The sequence below is a fragment of the Ictalurus punctatus genome, chromosome 12 (genome assembly GCF_001660625.3).
Source record: "Ictalurus punctatus breed USDA103 chromosome 12, Coco_2.0, whole genome shotgun sequence".
Classification (NCBI taxonomy): Eukaryota; Metazoa; Chordata; class Actinopteri; order Siluriformes; family Ictaluridae; genus Ictalurus; species Ictalurus punctatus.
The window spans coordinates 30,736,344-30,751,307 of NC_030427.2; the positions used below are offsets into that span (position 1 = coordinate 30,736,344).

Here is a 14,964-nt window from a genome sequence, read left to right on the forward strand (position 1 = left end):
AGGGGGTTTGATGGAGCTGGCTGGGAGGCCTGAAAGCAGTGAGTTGCAGTAGTCCAGTTTAGAGATAACAAGAGCCTGGACTAGTATCTGTGTAGCCTGTTCGGTGATGTAGGGTCGTATTTTCTTGATGTTGTACAGGATGAACCTACAGGACCTTGCAGTTGCTGAGATATGGTCTGTAAGGGTCAAGCCGTCATCAAGAATCACCCCAAGGTTCCTGGCCGTCCTGGTTGGCATGAGTGTGAGTGAGCTGAGCTGTACAGTGAGGTTGTGGTTGATTGAGGGACAGGCTGGGATGACGAGAAGCTCGGAGTTTGCCAGGTTAAGCTTAAGATGGTGTTCCTTCATCCAGACCGAGATGTCCAACAGGCAAGCAGAGATGCTTGCAGATATGAATGGATCGTCAGGCTGGAAGGACAAATGGAGCTGGGTGTCATCAGCATAGCAATGATATGAGAAGCCATGAGACTCAATCACCGGCCCTAGAGATGTAGTGTAGATAGAAAAGAGGAGTGGACCCAGAACTGACCCCTGTGGAACGTCAGTTGTGAGTTGCAAATTCGACGTGCTACACCGGGATTGGAGAAGAGAAGATTGGGCGTTGATTAAAAAGGCGGAAGAACGATGTGTCGGCGGGAATGAGGAATCCGGATGTCTGGGGTATCTGTGATTGTGTGCATACTTTTGAATAGCAAATATTTGTGAGATCGCTTGCTTGTTGTGTTGTGAGTGAGTGGTAGAATCTGTGTTGTCCCATTCCCCCATTTTGTTTTGTGTTGTGGCTGAGTGTACGCCTCCATTGTAAATATCTTCTATTTTTAAATAGTACTTTTCTACTAATCACGAAAGCAGTAGGGACTGGGTGCCATTTATTTTGGGTGTATCTTTTGTTCGCTGTGTTTACCTTAGTTAGGGAATCAGGTAAGGCTCTGTATTTTCTTTTGAACTACCCTTTTTTTGTTAGGTAATTTAAAGTGATATGGGACAAGTTAGTTACAGTTCTGTTTGTTATTTTGGCCTTGCCCAGCCCTGAAAACATTGGCTTTCTTAGTGATTGATTGTTTTGGATTATTCTTCTTTCTTTCTTGTAATCATTAAATTTGTAGATATCAAAGATTTGAAAGACGTGTCTACTTTATTTTTATTTTTGTTTATACTTTCTTTTGTGTTACACCTCGACCCTAGACCAGGGGTTGTAACACTGCAGAAAAAATTCTGTGCAATAATTCAATTTCAAATTACGCGAACATTTTATATGAATATTTATTAGTGTCAAGTTTACAGGTACTGTGTGCAATAATTATTTTATATATATATATATATATATATAAACTTTTTTTTTATTTATATATAAGTAGTTTTTTTTGCACATCTGAGCTTGTAGAAACTCAATTTGGTTCTGCTGTGCACTCCTTGTTGTATGGTCTGAATGAAAAAGTTCACTTTGGTGGATCTGTAGGTTCCTCCACCTTGTGTATGCCTCCAATTCGTCCAGCTTCTCCCCCAGAGTTGTTTGTTTTCACTCTTTAGGGATGTGATTTGATCATCACACTAGAGTCAGTACCGGCACGGCGGGCCTTCTCAGAAACCACGTCCATGACCAGTGATGCTGAAAGAGCAACTTTATCCTCCTCTATAGGAGTCTTTGCATGATCATGCACACGTTTCACTGCTAAAGCGATTTCCATTTGTTGCGAAACGCGGAGGAAAGAGTTTTATGACGAGACTGAATTGTTATAACCGATAGACAGAGCACTAGCCGGCTAATTTCCGAGAAAGTAGCTACCACCATCATCCACCCAAATAATCCAATAATATGGATTCTTGATTTCGTCAAATTAGTAACGATTAAATACTATCTATACCCGCATGAGGACAAGTTAGGTCAAGAATTGACAAGTTGGGTCAAGAATTGCTCATGAACCTGTAACCTGTAAACTTATATAGCGCTTTACACTGTGTCTTATTCACCCATTCACACACCTATGGTAGCAGAGCTGCCATGCAAGGCTGCCATGCATAACTTGCCATCAGGAGCAACTTGGGGTTCAGTGTCTTGCCCAAGGACTTCAGCATGTGGAGTCACGTGGGCCGGGAATTGAACCGCCAACCCTACGATTAGTGGACAATCCACTCTACCACCTGATCCAGGTGAACCGTGCCATGTTCTGGTGCACAGTAGACACTGGACACCGGCGTATCTTGTTGAACTCAGGTTTATTTGTCCCGCAGACGAGCTCAACGTCTATTCAGAGTTCAAAGAGAGCAAAATGTCGTCATACCAGATTTATCTTCACGACACACCAAACATGAGAACATAACATAAGCGTGTACATCGATATGATAAAAATGGCGACCGGTAGCACACAGTCCGTCTACCCTAATAATACTATAACTGATTAATCTGGTCTGTGCGCTTGAAGCGACTTTTAAAGCTTAAAATTCGAACTTTATAATCGTGCTGCGTTAGTACCTACCTCTCTCTGTCAAACTCAACGCCGACTGACGAGAAACCGGAAATGACGCGATACATCCGCTGCCAACCAGAAAAGAGCGCTATAACACGAATAAAGTACTCCCAGGAACAGCAAACTATTAAATAACTGCGAAGGATTTTGGCGAAATTAATAGATTTTACGGCGCAACACATGCCATGGAAAAAAAACCCACAAATAAAAAATAATACATTTTATTTCCCATATCTGTTACACTTATACAGGCGTCATCTGGACTCCGCGCCCACCGGAAACGGAATTTAGCAGCTCGACAAGGCGGGCAGGGTTTAATGACGCTATTTTCGTTGAACGTACAGACCTGCAAATATCCCAGGGAGCATTGGGCACAAGGCAGGGAACACCCTAGGTAGGGTACACCCTGGACAGGGTGCCAATCCATCACCTGGCACATTTTTACATCCGTGTTGTTAAAATACTCTGCCGATTACATTTGATTAGTCTTTGTGTTGTGTGGAGGATGTAGGGCTGTAGTCCAAATGTTTTACTTTATTTATTAGTAATAGGGGTTGTAGGATATATTAAAAAGTGCTGTAATTTCCAGATATTAAAACTTTATTTTATATATATATATATATATATATATATATATATATATATATATATATATATATATATATATATATATAATAACATCATGGAGGACAGGAAGCAGGGAATCAGAGAGAAATAGGAATGGAGTAGCTTAACCTAAAGAGTTTGCTTCAGAGAGAATCACACAGAATTAACACCGATATATTCACATTTTAATGGATACTGAATTGTTAAATAGGATATAGATACAAAAATGTGAAGAGAAGAAAATTCTTTTTATTTTTTTATTTTTTTATATATGTTTTTCTGATCAGATGTGACAGTTTCTAGAATATTTTTTTTAAATAAGTTTTTGAAATAATAAGTTTTCTCATATTAATCATTTTTTATGGGTATTTCCTGTTTTTGTTGTTTGTTTTGGTTGGTCCTTTTTGCCAAGAATTGATTATTGTGCCCAGTGCACCCTCTTTCAGCAGGTTCACAGCAGAGCGTGAGGTGGGACACCAGAGCTTCACCACCGTCCCTGGAAACATGTTTCTCTGGTCGAGGTGGTTTTCATTCATGGCACATTTAATGACCGTTTTGTTTGTTTGTTTTTTTTCTCCTCTGCTCTCAGTTGGTTGTTGGTGTTGTCAGTGGTGTTGTGGTAGGTGGATAAGTTGTGTGTTTGTCTGTCTATCTCTCTTTCTCTCTCTGACATGGCATTAATGTGTACACATGTACATTTGAACACATGTTAATGTTAAAGCCATCTATGGATGAATCCGAGTAAATTCTTTAATGTATAATTCTTTTAAAACAATTTTAGACTCCTGCCAGAGGGAACGCCACCACATTGTCCTGCAGAAACATTTCTGCTGGTGATATTTACACGTACCCAGTGCCGTCTTATATACCATCTGCTGTACTGTGGAACAAGGACTGTGAGCAAGAGTGGTACAATGAGGTGAGTCCTAAAAGCTTCTTCATATTCAGCAGCAATGCAGCAAAGTCCTTAGTAGGACTGGACAATGTGACAATATAATATTGGTATCGGGATGAATATCAATTATGTTTGTTTTTTTTTGTTTTTTTTTTTAACCCTCTTACCCCGTATGGCCGAAAAACCGGCTTGCCCGTCTTTGATCTATTCCCGTAAGGACGATATACCGGCTTGGTCGTCTATGCCAAATACCCGTAAGGCCGTTATAGCGTATTTACAGTGTAAACGTTATCCCCGTAAGGCCGATGTACCGGCATTACTCTGCTATGATTCCTTACTTACTTAATTATTATTTTTTAACCCGGAAGGTTGATGACGTCACGACGCGATTACGTTATTACGCCGGCATTACAATGAAGATCCAAGTGTGAATATTGGTGTAATAGTGGAAGTGAAGTAGAAATGCCAAAGCGAAAAGCTAATTGTGTTCCAGCTAAAGTTGCACCTACAGTGAACACAGGTACATCTAAAACAGTGAAAAAAAAGAAAACATACACAGTTACACAGGCGAGAGCGAGGATTCTAGATAGTGACAGCAGTGAAAGTCGGGCAATGTTGAAACCGAAACCGAAACTGATAGAGACGCAAACACTCCTGATTCAGACCCTGATCCGTCTTCATCTTCAGCGTCAACCAGTGCAACTGACACTGCAGGGGTCTGGAGTCATAACGGGACCATTTCTGTGCATTCATGAAAACACTACCTGCTGGTCTGATTATCACCAGAAACTCGACTTTTGGCACTAAAATGCATTTGTTTATTTATTTATTATTTACTTGAATTTATTCAAAGGCATTGACCACGATGGTGCTCGTATGGTACTTCTAAATGAGTAGAAGGATTTTCTCGAGCATTTTTCATCATTTCTCTAGTTAAGAATTGTGCTCTAAGTGGAGTAAAAACACTGAACTGCTTCATTTTCAAAGTAATATTACACAAATACATTATTATAAGTTGTTTCAAGGCCTAAAAATGTTAAAATTAAAATGTTGATTTTGGGGCCAATTTTGGCCTGGGAACTCAGGGTTGGCGTGCTGTTTCTATGGGGAATATAGGGTTGTGGGACATAATACTGTGGGAACTAAGGGGTAAGAGGGTTAAATATAAAATTATGAAATTTTTTCAGATTCAAAAAATCTTTTTATTTTTGTAGTCATTAAAAAAAAGCATCATTCAACTTTTTTTTTAATCCAAAGCTACTGTATTTCTGTCAGTGTGTTAGAAGGAAGTGTATAGCTTTTTTGAAAGTATTGGAATGGCAAGGCCAGTTCTGTTGTTTTCGTTGTCTTCAGTGTGTGTTTGAGATCAAAAGATGAAAGTAGATCAGAATTCCAGCTTGCATTTCCTAATATTTACAACTAGGAGTGTTAAACAACTTAGAACATGGCACCTTTTTGTTTGAAACCCACCCGTTTTTCAAATGAACAAAAATATTGGAACGTGTGACTGACAAGTGTTTCTTGTTGGCCAGGTGTGCCTGTGAGATTGCTTGTTTAAACAGTTAATAGCACAGATTGTCTACTTTTGGTTTGAGCCCTTGGTTTTGTGTGAAGACTGAATATGTTATTGAAAAGTTTAAACCAACATGAATATGATGTTTTGGAATGGCGAAGTCAAAGTCCTGACCTTAATCCAGTAGAAATGTTGTGGAAGAACCTGAAGCAAGTGGTTCATGTAAGGAAACCCACCAATTTCCCGGAGTTGAAGCTGTTATGTACTGAGGAACGGGATAAAATTCCTCCAAGCTGATGTGCAGGACTGATCAACAGTTACCCAAACATTTATCTGCAGTTATTACTGCACAAGGAGCTCACACTACATACTGAAAGCAAAGGTTCACATACTTTTGCTGCTCAGAGATATAACATTGGATAATTTTCCTCAATAAATAAATTACCAGGTATATTTTTCTCATTTGTTTAATTTGGTCTCCTTGACTACTTTTAGAAAGTCTGATGATGTTTTGGGTCATATTTATGCAGAAGTACAGAAAATACTAAAGGGCTCACAAACTTTCAAGCACCACTGTATGGGTCTCTCCCCTGTGTTTTTGTTTTTGCTCGACATGAGTTAAATGTAAGGCTTCTTTGAATGATGTTTCGGTGAAAGAGACGTCACCTGTCATGTTTATTTCATTGGGCTAATACACTTTAATTGATTGTATTCAGTGTTAATGTGTGTTTTAAGACAGGGTGTTGCATATTTAATTATTCATAGTGAGAACACTGAAATGAAGCTCGACTCTGTTAATGAATGAGTGCTGTGATTAGCATGGATAATTTGGTGAAAAAGGAGTTTCTACAATTTCTACAATTCTGCTGAATCTACTGAAAACTCTCACACTGATCCATAGAGACTTAATAAAACCTATATTCTAACCAAGAGTGACATGAAATGTCTTTTAAAGTCATCCTCTTTAATCATGGGAAGTACATTAGATACTGTTATGTGCTGCAAACCATCTAATTGGGTTGTATGGTTATCTCTGTTTTTTAGGAAGGGGAGTTTTTGTCAGATGGACGACAACAAGCAAATAAAACTGAGCACCTACTGGTTCTTAATGAAACCATAAACATCGCAGTCTCTGAATGCATCAATCTTCACCATTCTGTGACCTGTCATGGATCAAATGAAAAGGTTTTTATTTTTATTTTTATCTCTATATGCTTTAAAATTCTTTTTCCTTTGATGATTTTATCATAACTATCGTTATCTTTTGCAGTTTAAACACACTTACCGAGGTATGTATTATCTCTCTCCGTGTGTGTGTTGTCAGTCTGTTAGTATCTCTGTGTTGCTCAGTTTAATGTCTAAAGCTCTGTGTTCTCTAAAGGAGCCAAATAAAGTTACACATCAGCCATATATTTCTAATAACATTTAATCTTTTAGAAAATGAATTGATATGATATTGGTGTAAACTCCTGTTCTGAAGATGTGGGAAACCTTAAAGTTACAGCTTTACCTCTGACTGTTACAAAGCACCGACACTGGAGACTCCTTCCGTAAATGATGCATAAAGATCTCTTTACGCAAAAATTCACCACATCATTACATGGTTTTTTAATCTGTTTATGTGAATCGTTTATGTGAAGACTTGTCAATGAGTTGTTACCATAAAAACAGTAACGTTTCTAAACGTAAAGTGTATTAATATAAACCTGTGATTTGTGCTGTTTCTGGCTACCTCTGTATGGTACTAAACGAGTGCAGGTTTATAGAGAGATGAAGCTCTTAAACTCCATCTATGTTCAACAGATTTTCACAAAATGTGTTTTGTAACAGACGTCGCATATTTCTGCATCTCGCAGATCATCAATTTAGTCTTTTTAAAATACGTTTTTGTTCATATTTACAAGTATGAAAGACATTGTGTGCATTCGTGCATTGGAAGTATATTAAAGCACGTTTGTTTTTTTTTGTTTTTAAAAAGTATTTTTCGTAACCGTATAAATACTTGACGCTTTTTGAGTGTCTGTACACAGCATTTTGACATGCTCACCTATACGAGCTCACAGAAGTATAAATCAAAGCTTTGAATGTATCAGAAAACAGCTGGCGGATCATATTCTCACACTGATGCACGTGCACATTAATGCGTCGTTGCTCCTATAATTATGGAGACACGTGCAAGTGCAGCAGTCGGAGCAGTAAATGTTTTTGTGTGTTTTTGGCACCAAAGACCACACATTAACTGTGTTAATTTGTAAGAGTGTTAACAGTGTGTGTTCCTTCCTTCCTGCAAGTGATCAATGACACGATCTCAAGCCAAGATGTTCCTAAGCAGCAAAGTGAGTACTTTCTGTAAAGTTTCTTTTTGCCATTTGACATGAAATATGAACTAGGATTGACTGGAGATCGTGTGCACCTTTTTTTCTTTTTTCTTTTGTTTCTTTCTCTCTTTCTCCTTTGTTTTTAAAAGCCGATCGCACCACCACCATCGTCTCTGTCATCATTCCGATTGGACTCCTGCTGATTGGACTCCTGATTAGTGTCCTGATATGTCTCCACAAAAAACGAAGGTAAATCTGCACCACCCTCAAAGAGGGAACCAAATGAACGAAGTTGAAATGTTTTAATCTGCTGTCTGATGACATTAACATTAAACAGATAGATTTAGTTGGTGATTAGTAAATAATTCTGTTCTTCACTGTGATTATGGATGGACAGATTGAGAATTGGAGTCTGGGGGAAACGGTTGAGTGGCTGCTGTCAACAAACAGATGAGACTAAGGAGTGAGTGAAAATCAAACTGCAGGATATTTACACACTGCGGCTGCTTTAGTTTATTTTGTAAAAATCTGGATGTGAGATTAGAGATTCTTAGATTAGAAAATTCTAAAATAATTCATGATTATTTCTTATGTGACTGGGTAATTTAATTGTTTGATCTTTTCCTTTCATGTGTTCTGGACAAATTCTTGTATTTCATTCTTTTGTCTTTTGATTTTTTAAATTTATTTATTTGTTTTTGGTTAGCGTTGTTGACAGCTCTGCGTACTTGCTTTTACATGTGCATAATTTCCATATTAGTGTATAAAGTGAATTTCCTGAAAGGAATATTCTGGATGTTATTACCTAAGTAACTCCTTATCTTCTATACCTCAAACAAATAAAAATACAAATGTGTGTGTGTGTGTGTGTGTGTGTGTGTGTGTGTGTGTGTGTGTGTGTGTGTGTGTGTGTGTGTGTGTGTTAGATCAGACATCCCACTGGAGGACATTACAGCAAGAAACACTGAAGGTGAAGCTCAACTGAACACCTCAAATACTGAAAAGTAAGATCTTCCCCATCTTCTCGTTATCCAGGTGTTAATGCACCTTTAAACAGATTTTATCAAATTGAAACACCTTTTAAAAAATACATGAGAAAAGAAAAACAACTAAAGACACAACTTGTACAAAACTGCAGATCTCTACTGAAAATCACATTGTAACTATAATAATGTAGAAATATAATAGAAATTAGTATATATTAATTATTATAATGACTATATTATGCTAAATAGTTGGAGCTAATTGAAAGATGTGTTTATTAGCATGGACCCTGGTGATACGAGCGCTAACGGCGATGTTCAAACTGAAGAAGCTCGACCACTCCAACCATATCCTTACAGTGTAAGAGTTAAACCTTTACTACTGTATGTAGATGAACAGGACTGATGGGAATGAATATTGCTAGATGGATGGAGATGATGTGATTGATAAGTACATTATTATATAATTAAAAGATGAATGTATAAATGTAATGTATGAATGATTTTCTATATTCTTTAATTATTTTATTTCTTTACTGTGTTTTGTCTGTCAGTGATGTGTGCAGAGTCGTCGAGAGCGAGTGAGGATTACGGTTCGGCTTCAGAACTTCTCTCCAGTCTGCTTCTGCCTTTTCTTCAGTCGCACTTTCCCTACACTTTTGCATCTGGGACACTTTTGAAAGTAAAATTAAGTAGTTAAACTGAGACTGTGGTATTATAGGGCTCTACATAAAAGTGCCAAATTTTTAATCATGACAAAGCAGATCAAATTTTTATACTTTAATAGTGTTTTGGTGTAAAAAATATATTTTCATATATATTACTTGCTATAAAAATAACATTTATAAGAACTAATTTTTGCCAAAGAAAGGGAAGCTCAAACCAAAGAACCCCAAGAAAAAAAAAAAAACACTTTTAGCTTATTTTCTGCACTTTAAAACACTGCACATCCTTCTGCACTTTTGTTATGCTCTACCCTTTTAACTGTGACGATAGCTGGGGCTGGGCAGCTTCGAGTTGTCAACACTCACCTGATTGCGCTCCTGGTTTTGACTGCTTCATCCGATCCGTGTTTTACTCTGCTATTTCCGGTATTGAACTGTGCCAGTTGTGACTATGAACTTGATCTTTGCCTTGATTTTTGTTGGCTACGTAGCTACTGTGTGTGGGAGGCTGCACCAGAACATCTCTACTACCCTACTACACAGTAGATGAAAAGCAGTACACCAAAGGAGGAGCATCTCAGAATTCTCAGCATTCATACAACAGTATTTAAGAAATCCCCAGATGACCTACTGCTTCCCCCGAGATTCTGCAGTGTGGAATAACTGGACACTGTGCTATCCCATAATGCAACGTGGCATGGAAGAGCTGTCAGAATCAAACCTGGCGCATCGGCTTTTTAAGCTGTAGGTCACATGACTATGCCAACCTGGTGGCTGTAGTGCTTATAAGCCCTTTCCTTAACTTGCACTGTGGGGCCAAACCTTAGACTGGGTTGTCATCAACACTACTCTACGTCATTGAATCAACGCTATAGAGAGCACAGCTGGTGGCTTCATCAGCAGCCCAGTGCTTGTTCCTTTTTATTTTCTTATTGTGATTGACCTTTGCTATCTCCTTTATTTTTTATGTCTGTAATTTTTTTTGTGCATGTGTAAATTTGTTAGCATTCTTTATATACTGTTACCAGGTGTAGGGTTCAGCTGCCATTTCTTTCTGGGTTTTGTCTGTTTTATTTTATTTTTATTTATTTTATATTACCAATATTGCACAAGTATGTGTGTATGTAATTCATAAACCGAAGTATTCTTAGTAGTCTTTTTTTCTTTTTCTTTAGCCATCCATCTTTTATCCCAGTCAAACCTATCCTGTTATCTTCAACCCTAGACTGGGGTGCATCACTGTCCTCCATTCCAGAAAATCTGAGACAGCAACAAAAGAGAGACAATTTTTTAGAAAGTAACAAGTCTGTTTTTACAGAAGGAAGGGAATTGGTGGCGCAACCTATCATAACCCTGTAACAGGAAGTCTTATTTCTGCCCCCATAATGGTGAAATTTAACTTGGCTCAGGAGCAGATCGAGTGGAAAGTAAAGTGCACATGTCTCAGTGCTTCTGATATTTTAACAAAAATATATTTGGACGCTCAATTCGTTACTCCACTCTCACTAATATACTCTCTATGTGTGTGTGTGTGTATGTGTGAGAGCAAGAGAGAGATTGATAACACCTGTCTGTTCAGATCTGTGACACAAGTTAGTAAGAAAATAAAGTTGATAATAAGTAAGCAAGAGGGAGGTTTCATACTTGACCAAAATTGAGGGTTTAAAATAGAGCTTTTTCTGGAATATTTCTCAAACCCACTTCAGCGTTCCAGTAAACATGCATTCAGGTCACAGAATAAATGCAGTCCTTTGAGCCGGATTCGAACAAGCGATCTAAAGATGGCCATGTTGTTACATGGGCTATCGAAGTAGTTCAGTCTTGACCTCTGGATGAGTGAGCTCCATGTCCATGTACAATATTATATGAGGCACATGAACATCATCTTCATTTGATGTAGCCTACTGAGAAACCTGAAGTAGGTGTATGAGGTTTTACGGTAACCAACAGAGACCTGGTGAAAAAAGCTGCTCTCTTAATGAATTAATCATATTAATTACTTTCTTATAAAATTACAATAATGCCATGAAATAGACTTGACATTGATACATAATCTATTTCATCTGGTTACTGTAAGTTAATTATTGTGACATTTATAAATAGTTTTATCAGTACTTTGTAAATTATTTACAGAAAATATGGGTTATACTGTATCACGGAAACGACCGGTTGATGGCAGCGCTTTAAATCAATAAAATTATACAAGGATTGTTTAATGAGATATGGAGAGAAGGTATATTGCCCCATAACTGGAAATATTGATATTGCCTTTTAATAAGCCTGGCAAAAACCCAGACAATGCAAGAAATTACCGGCCAATAGCATTAACATCTCACTTGTGTAAATGGATGGAAAAGGTCATAGGTCGTAGACTGTCATGTTATTTACAACAGAAAGGGTTGTGAATTCAGAAAGGAGCATCTTGAGAGATAAGATATAGGAGATGGAACAAGAATGGAGATTGAGAGGGATTTTGGGAACGGATGAGAAAATGTATGTAGTAAGGCTCTCCTTCATTTTCGTAGTGTTAGATTACAGTATAATTAGTTTTATTATTATTATTATTCCTTTTTAATTCATTGTATTAAGCACATTAATATACCCCGGTACAGTAGGTGGCGGGATAGTGGTTACTTGGGAGAAGCGGCGGTTTTAGCAACAGCTTGACTGTGATTGGTCAGGAGATGGCAGAAGGAAGTGACGTATAAGGAAGTAAGCTGAGGTTCGAAGAATATGGTGGGAAAGACAGGAGCGTATGAAACATAGTACAATCGAGAAAACTGAGGGGAAAAAAACGAAAAGTATTAGTTTAGCAACAAAACACGAAGAGAAGCTCAAAGTGATCATAAAATTACATCAAGAAGGGACAACAATTGGTGAGTGGAATCCGGTTCAGCAAACAAATATCGATAGACAAACTGCTGGGTGAAGTCAGAAGTGCTGAAGTATTGAGAAGTGGATCACTACTGATTGTAGAAATAAAGTCCAGCAAGGGAAAGCCATGCAACTGAATAAAATAGATGCTAAGAGAGTTCAGTGTTCGTTGATTGGGTATAAAAAATGGCTTCGAGGAGTCATCTCAGGGATAGCTACAGGTGTTCCAGAGGAATAAATAAAAGATAATGTCTCAGGGGCAAAGGTACTAGAAGTAAAATGTAATCAGTATTTATCATCAGTATCAACGGCCGAGCTGTAGGTACTGCACTGTTTACTGAATCAAATGCAGCCTCGGAGTTTGTCCCTCAGCCTCGACTCCATTTTGTTTCTGTTGGAAAAGCAAAGACAGAAAAGGTGTTAATGTTCTACAACAAGGGCTGCCGACTAGAAGTGAGGGTTTTTTGTGTTGTTTTGTTTTGTTTTGTTTTGAAACAACTGAAATCCTGGTAAAGCTGTTGTTTATCAGGTGTTATATATTCGAGTTTCTCTCTTCGATTTGTCATTAATTAAACATTTCAAATATTTCTGGAATTGAGCTTTATTAGTGTGGAACAAACTTTGTGATCCAGTTGTATTTTATTTCCATTCTTATTTCCACACTATTATGAATAATATCCTGTTTTGGTTTAAACCGTCTCCATTTCGCTTCCTCGAAAAGACATTTAAATTCACTGTTAAAGAGAATTTTCCTCTAGCCCTTATTTAACACCATGGCCTTCTGCATGCCAAGTCATAGTTTAGAGAGATCTGAAGTTCATGATGAGGTCCATGCTGCATCTGCTCCTTGAATCTGACCATTTCAATAGTTCATTAGTGGAAAAAAAAATCCTTTCCACAAATGCATTTGAGCCTGGCACATGGAGAACAAATGACATGATTATCTGGACTCTCCAAGTGTGTGTATGTTTGTGTAATTTGATAATTTTATGAGTGTATTTTTGACATATCAGTAATGTTCCTTAATTGCAAACCCCTTGCTCTTGTCTTTCAGACTCGAATGCTTGAATGAAAACAAGATTGTTCCTTTAATGAGAATGTATGATGTGCAGTCAGGAAATACTTATGCAACTGAATTTAAAAGGACACAGACACTTCTAGTAACTTACCCAGATAGCTAAATTTCTGTGCCCGAGATCCAGCCCATACCTGACACTTTCATCCGGCCCACATAACGCGTGGAATGATTGCACTTGGGCGGTCCGCTCCTGTTTGCCAGATTTGGGCCACAAGCACTCCATAGCAAACTTTTTTTCAAAAGGTGGTCTATATTTGTTTTGTGATATTTGGGCCCTATTCACTATTTACCACATGGGCCACTTTAGGGTCACATGTAGATTACACATTGCTGTGAGCACTGCATCTTTGCCTAAAAGGGTCCACTTGTGATTTGGGATATTTGGGCCATATTTGCTGATTTACATGTGGGCCATATCCATTTTGCTCGGTCCAAAATAAGGCCAGCAGTGCCGCATCACCTGAAGTGGCCCATATCCGGATGCTATCTGAGTATTCCTTCAAATGTCCTTCTGGGTGTTTCCCTCCCTGACATCCAGTGGTCCTGGGATGGTGCTGACCCTGATCAGGATAAAGCTTTTACTGGAAATGAATGGTTTGGTGATCAGAATGTAAGGGGTTACCCTCAGTATGTTGAATCATCATTGAGATCTGAAAACACATTATTTTGTATTGACAGAGCTTTTTTTCTTTCTGTAGCTCAAAGATGTAAAAGATTGTTGTTTACAAAAAGATTTACAACATGTTTGTGTTTGTGTTTTCTAGGACTGTAATTCATCCAGAAATCAGTGGCTCAACTGTGTGTTCAGCTGTCTGTGTATACACTAATAGAAAAAAAAAATGGAGAGCCCTGCTCTGGACACAGAAAATGTGACCCCAGCCTCAAAAACGCGGTAACCTACCATGCCCTAATATTTTAGTCATTAACTGTTCATATCTGAAATATGTAGAGAGTATATATATGAAGGAGATATCCAATTAGGTAAAATTATGTTCTCGTTAAATTAACAAATCAATCAAAACTGTATAGAGTGTATATAAATCACTAAAGGACCGTCTATAATGTTGTGCAGTAAACTCCAGAGAAAGAGATCAGACTCACCAGAACCCAGCTGTGTCTCCATGAAGAGTGATGCGTCTATGGATCCTCCTTGGAACTTTAAAAATGCAGACTCCTCATTTGTAAACAGGTAACATCTCATATTTCTCAAAATATTTAAAGAAACAACATATTAAGCATGTATAAATGTCAGAAGAATACAAAGAGCTTGAGCAAACATATCAGTGTTTTGGGTTTAACAAGTGAATACCTTGAGGTTGATTGATCTAAACCAGTGTTTCTCTAAGCTGTCCTGGAGTAGCCCCAGCACTGCACATCTAACACACCAGATTCAACTCCTCTGCTCATTATTACAGACTGCAAGACTTGAATTGGGTGTGTCAGATAAGGGAGACCTACAAAAATGTACAGCGTTGAGGGTACTCCAGGACAGGTTTGAGAACCCCTGATCTAAACAAATACTTGTGTGTGTATATACACATATACTCTTTTGAAGATAAGAAGT

The 14,964-nt window shown here is 38.0% G+C and overlaps 1 protein-coding gene and 1 long non-coding RNA gene across 8 annotated transcripts in view; both read left to right on the forward strand.

The window, feature by feature from the left end:
• Nucleotides 1-14,964, forward strand: part of LOC108272815 (uncharacterized) — a 257,124-nt gene that overhangs the window by 227,318 nt on the left and 14,842 nt on the right. The gene's annotated exons all lie outside the window — the stretch shown is intronic.
• Nucleotides 3,167-11,072, forward strand: LOC108272866 (uncharacterized). 2 transcript variants are annotated; one of them, XR_008397622.1, is made up of 10 exons: nt 3,167-3,693; nt 3,856-3,993; nt 6,527-6,667; nt 6,753-6,771; nt 7,774-7,818; nt 7,950-8,049; nt 8,198-8,263; nt 8,727-8,804; nt 9,066-9,144; nt 9,338-11,072. It is a non-coding gene; the product is annotated as an uncharacterized LOC108272866 (long non-coding RNA). The 2 variants fall into 2 exon arrangements; XR_008397623.1 differs by lacking the exon at nt 8,198-8,263 and having other exon boundaries at nt 3,167-3,993.